The following is a 6,000-nucleotide window of genomic DNA, read 5'->3' as shown; positions in this document are numbered from 1 at the left end:
GGGGTTTTTTTGTACATAATTTTGCACTTGTTAAGCATTGCGTTTTATTACCCAGTCTCCTAGCCTTGAGAGGTCCTCCTGTGCACATTTTAATTGCTTTGCTATTCATTCCCTTTCCAGGCCATTAGTCAAGCAAGCCTTCGGAGACGAGAAAACACATTGCTTCAACACCTATATTCATTCCGCATGTCCCTGCTGGTGAGGGGCTTCAGTCGTGCCAGTCAAGATGACAGTGGAGTCTGGAAGGATGCCTGTCAGCAGGGAACTGCTCTAACAAGTTCCATTAAAGAACAGCACAAAGGTCACCTGAGTCTCTTGGGATGTTTCTTGCACAAAAACAAAAACAGCTACTCAACAGACACCGTGATCAAAGAAACAATATGAATTTCACAAACAGTGGAGAGGCGACTGTACGTCTACAGAACTTAGGAAACGCAAGGCTCAACTTCTTTCACTTCACAAAAAGTTATTTATGCCCAGATGAACCAGCAGACTTCTCTATACAAGCTTCTTTTCTGATTTAGCAAGAGGGAGATGTACTGGATTTCATGTTGGGCCATTCTTGTTCTCATTTCTCATGTATTAGATCAGCTATAGTCTTGGCTACTGCCACAGGCTCCTGGTCCAGGCTGAGCAATGTCTTGACACTAGTCATAAATGAGACAAAGACCTGGAAGGCATTCATAGAAAGCAGGGGTGGGGAAGGCACCAAATGTAGCTCTGGCCTCTCTGCCCAGTCTTTCATAACTACTTAAGAATAGATATAACTTATTTCAAAGGAGATCTTCATTGTAACATCCAGGCACATTCTTAGCATATTCTTTTCTTCTCTTTCCTGTTTCCTCTGACTCCTCCCATGTCTCCCATCAACTACCAGGGCCTGGCAGAGGAGACTGACCACTATGCTTCTCCGGTTTTTCTGCTGCTGTGCTGAACTGAGCTAAACCATGGTTTGGCTTAGAGCAGGGGTGCCACTTGAATAAAAGATTGGAGTGGGGGGCAGGTAAGCCCTGCCCCACATAATCAATCACATGACACAGTGGGGGGCCCTCAAATATTTATTGGGGGGCAAAGACTCCTAGGAGTTGGCTCCTATAGCTTAGAGTATCATCAGAGCTCAGGTTTATGGTTTAGGTCTCTCCAAACCATGACCTGCAACCAATGTTTGCATTACGGTTTGCTGTTTATGGTTTGTCTGGGAGAGCTAAACCATGAACCCAAGTTCTGATGACATGCTAAGCCATGGGTAGGCAAACTAAGGCCCGGGGATCAGATCTAGCCTAATCACCTTCTAAATCCAGCTTGCGGACAGTCCAGGAATCAGCGTGTTTTTACATGAGTAGAATGTGTCCTTTTATTTAAAATGCATCTCTAGGTTATTTGTGGGGCATAGGAATTTCTTCACCCCCCCCCCCCAAATATAGTCCGGCTCCCCACAAGATCTGAGGGACTGTGGACTGGCCCCCCGCTGAAAAAGTTTGCTGACCCCTGCTTTTCATGATCCAACAATCTCTCTGTAAATCCAAGCCTTTCCTCCTTTGGACGCCACAAGCTGCAACAGATAACAACTGTTCAGAAGTGCCAAGGGCAAGGCTTCAGGGAAAAGGCCTTTCCAGGAGCAAGATGTGAAACTGAACTTCACACTAGTTGTAAGAATGAACATGGATTCAACCTGTTCAGAGAACCAGAGTACTTTCAAGCCGACTACCAAAATAAAGGCCAAAGACACAATATGATGCAGAGACCCAGAACACAAAGTAGGGGGCAGGAACTTACACCTAGACACACAAGTAGGATTGAACAGAGTGCAACAAGAAATGGTTCCTTGAATGCTTATGTTATTGATGGCTCTCCTGTCCCATCCCAGAGGATGTGCTCAGCTCAGAGCAAGAGTGAGGGACCTGTGGGCCTCCATACATGGTCAGCCTCCAAGGTCTGAGGGACAGTGGACTGGCCCCCTGCTGAAAAAGTTTGCTGACCCCTGTGCTAAGCCAAACCACGGCTTAGCTCAGAGTAGCACAGCAGCAACCTGACCAGAAGTGGAGCAAAGTGGCTGTAATCTCCTCTCTCCAGGAGTGCACACATGTGCTTGTCTGTGCTAAGCCATGGTTTGGCTTAGCATTACCTACAAACAAGGTTACCATGTCTATCTATTCCAGAACCATCTAATCTGACAGGCAGTGGCTCTCCAGGGTCTCAGGAAGAAGGTCTTTCACATCACTTGACACCTTTTATACTTCCTGTCTCTTTGAGCTGATGAAGACTGAAATGCCTTTGTTGCTCTGTTTGTGGCACCAATATGAATCTTTGTGTGTGGAGACTGCTTGCCCCCACGGAATCTGGTGCTACAGTGAGTGCTTTACTGGGCTGTAAAGAGTGAGAATTAATGCAAACATTCGTATTGGGAAAGAGAGGTAACAAAAGTGTGACAGAGAGATAAACAGACCGAGAGATGGCACTGGGATATATTAAAACACCAAAGGAAATAAAGAGTCATTGCGCTGAAAAGAGCGTTGATGGCAGTGGAAAGCAAAGGATGGGGGATCATGAGAACTTGGCTTCAGTTCCACATATTTATCTGGTCTCTTGGCAACTGAGTAACATCTGACCCTCAATAGTGTGACTGTGGGGAGGGGCAAATTGTGTTCAACCTGAAGGACAGGGACAAGGTGTCACCTGGCAGTACAATCTGTTATATGCAAAATGGCTGAATCGCACGCCATGCAAGCAATCGCCAAGGTCTCAATACCCAGCTTTACCACACTGCCACCTAATGGTGGGAAGCAATTAGGACTTTATTTACACATAAGCTGTAGATAAATGGCTATTAGTGAACAACAGGAACTCTTCGTTGTTATAATCTGAAAAATACTGCCCCTGACAAGCCCAGTATGACCAATTAACAACATAAGGTAAAGGACTGAAAGTGCATATTAGTTGCTTGCTGTTTTGAGAGTTGAGATTTATTTATTTTCTTACATTCATATACTACCCTTCTTCCATCATGGAACCCAAGTGGCTTCCAGGCAGCCTTCCATTCAGTCACTAACCAGATCTAGACCTGTTTCGCTTCAGCAATGAGCTTCATGTGCTTTCAGACCTGAGACATGAGATGATGCACAATATTCTTAGTTATAGGTAGGTAGCCGTGTTGGTCTGCTGTAGTCGAAACAAAATTTAAAAAATCCTTCCAGTAGCACCTTAGAAACCAACTAAGTTTGTTATTGGTATGCACACGAAAGCTCATACCAATAACAAACTTAGTTGGTCTCTAAGGTGCTACTGGAAGGATTTTTTAAATTTTGTTTCCACAATATTCTTGCTATCGTTCAGGCTTTTTGAAGAAGCTAATTAGGAAAAGTGAGGCAGCTTAATACTGAAATCAGGGTAGCAAACAACTCAGAGATAAGGGGGAAGAAACAGGACATACATAAAGAGAGTAAGAGAGAGAGAGAGAGAGAGAGAGAGAGAGAGAGAGAGAGAGAGAGAGAGATATTGTACAAATGGCCACACTTTATTTGCACACATACAAATAAAGAGAAGAAAAATATTTAAAATATTTTTGGCAAAAATTACAACCTTTCCCTGAATTATTATTATTTTTAAGGAGAAGAGTTGACTAAACATATTAAAGCATTTTCCAGTTTTATAATGATATTGTACATGAGTCTTACAAAATGAAAAGAATTTTTTTCCAAACCCCAGTACTGCCCTATCTAGAATCACAGAAATGTTTTGCTACAGAGGGTCTGGTAGGCCACACTACATATTTCTAGGCTGTCTCCCCAAGGAGGTCTCCTGATAAATTATGTTTGCCCTCAGTGAAAGCACCCTAAAGCATCCTTCACCAACCTGGTGCCCTTCAGATGTTTTGCAGTGCAACTTCCATCACTGTGCTGGCTGGGACTGATGGGCAGAGGCATACCTGGGGGTTGGAAAAATTGGTCCCTGCTGATGGCACAGTCCCGGTGTGTGTGCAAAATCCACCTATCAGACTATGGATTGTATGATACACGTGTATGTAGCGATGCACCACTGTCATTATAGTAAGATCAAACATAGGAGAAGCTTCCTATCCTTCTTGCACCAGACCACCAAAGGCGTGTGGTAAACTGATTTTTAGGTTGTCATTGCTAACTTAAGCATATGAACCCACAGAGCTGCACTGCAACCCTGTGTTTGGAAAATAAAAGGATTTGCATGATACCCAAAGCAATTCTCATTCTTAATAGGGGGAGCAGGGGGGAGTAAGCACACATCATGGAAAAACAGGAAAGCTTTGGGTTATTTTTAAAATGTGTTTCAGTGTAGGACTAGGTGACACATAAAAGTTCATGAATGGTGCTTGTTTCTGTGAATTTTATTAGATTATACAATTGCCCCATACATCCTCTAACAGATAAAAGCCAGAATTTCATTTGCACATACAGCATGTGAAACACACAATCCACCCACAGCACAATATATTTGTTTCAACCACATTGCCAGCTCTGAAAGGGGCTACAGGGCCCGAATTATGGTATCACCTGGGGTAAACAGATTAATATATAGATATTTTGACATGTTGGCAGGGTTTTGTTTTGTTTTTTAAAAAAATGCTTGTCAGCAACCCATTTCCTCACAGTGACCCCAGCAGGGGCTTCAATGTGCTTCCTCCCCTCCTGACCCAAAGAGCATTCTCTCCCAATACAAGTCTCTTCCTTGTGTGGGAGGCAGATGGGTCAAGGGCATATCCCATGGAGCAAAGAAGAAGTGCATGCTGGGAACTGGAACAAGTCCTTCCAAGTCCATTGCACAGGGAATGTGCATAAAATTATGTGTCCCCCCCCTTTTTAAAAAAAACACACCACAAAACTGTTTAATGCTCTCCCAATACCACAATTTGTCATTCAAGTACAGAACACTCTTCCAGAATCATGTAACGGTAAGTTCAGTAAGAAAAGGAAACTTTCTAAACCTGCTCTTCATTTATTCGTCATCAAAACATGTGCTTAGGGTTATTTCCTTCCCATGACGAGCCGGTGTGTTGCAGTGCCCAATTGCCCTCCATAAAATTCCTGCTCCATAAATATGTTAGGCTACCATAGAGCGCCTGGTTAGCTGAGCGGTGGAAGCAAAAAAAGAACAAAAAACAAAAAAAGGAAGAAAGGCAAGCGGGAGCAGAGCAGGTAACTATCCAGGTACAGTGGTACCTCTGGTTATGTACTTAATTTGTTCTGGAGGTCTGTTCTTAACCTGAAACTGTTCTTAACCTGAAGCACCACTTTAGCTAATGGGGCCTCCCGCTGCTGCTGCGCCGCCTCTGCACGATTTCTGTTCTCATCCTGAAGCAAAGTTCTTAACCCGAGGTAATATTTCTGGGTTAGCGGAGTCTGTAACCTGAGGCATCTGTAACCTGAAGCATATGTAACCCGAGGTACCACTGTAAATGGGTATGTTTTGTTTCTTTTGTCAGAAGTGCTCAGGTCAGGAGATGGATCAGGGCAGCAACAAAATATCACTATGGAGATTGTGATGAGCAGGTGATTTTGAGATTATGGGAGGCTGCAAAATAATCTGGTCAGCCTTGAGAATTTTGCAGCTTGACTTGGGGAGTGGGGCAGTTGGCATTTGTTATTCTGTCACAGGCAGCACAATGCCTTGGGCCAGCCATTTCCAATCCTCCCTCCTTTTAAAGCAGAGATTGAAATTATCTGGCTTCTAAAAAACAGAAGTTAATATTGTTTCGTAAAGTCTTTTGTAAAGGTAAATTCATACAAATCACCCAGGCTAACCCTATATCACTGTTGTGTTGGTACAGCCAGGAAAGAAAAAATGTTTTTTTTTCTTGTTCCAGAGACATTAGATTTAGTCTTGTTGCTGCATATGTGTGGGTCAGCCAGCTTCTTCATTGAATTAAACAGTCTTCACCTTTTCTTATAGGCTGCACACGGACAAAACATCCCCAGGAACTTTATTTTTCCTTTCCCCACAGGAGATCTCAAACAAACAACCCCTTTG

Source organism: Podarcis filfolensis (assembly GCF_964270895.1).
Source record: "Podarcis filfolensis genome assembly, chromosome: 2".
In the NCBI taxonomy this organism is placed as follows: Eukaryota; Metazoa; Chordata; class Lepidosauria; order Squamata; family Lacertidae; genus Podarcis; species Podarcis filfolensis.
The sequence above is the reverse complement of the archived record's forward strand: the minus strand, read 5'-3'. Positions refer to the sequence as shown.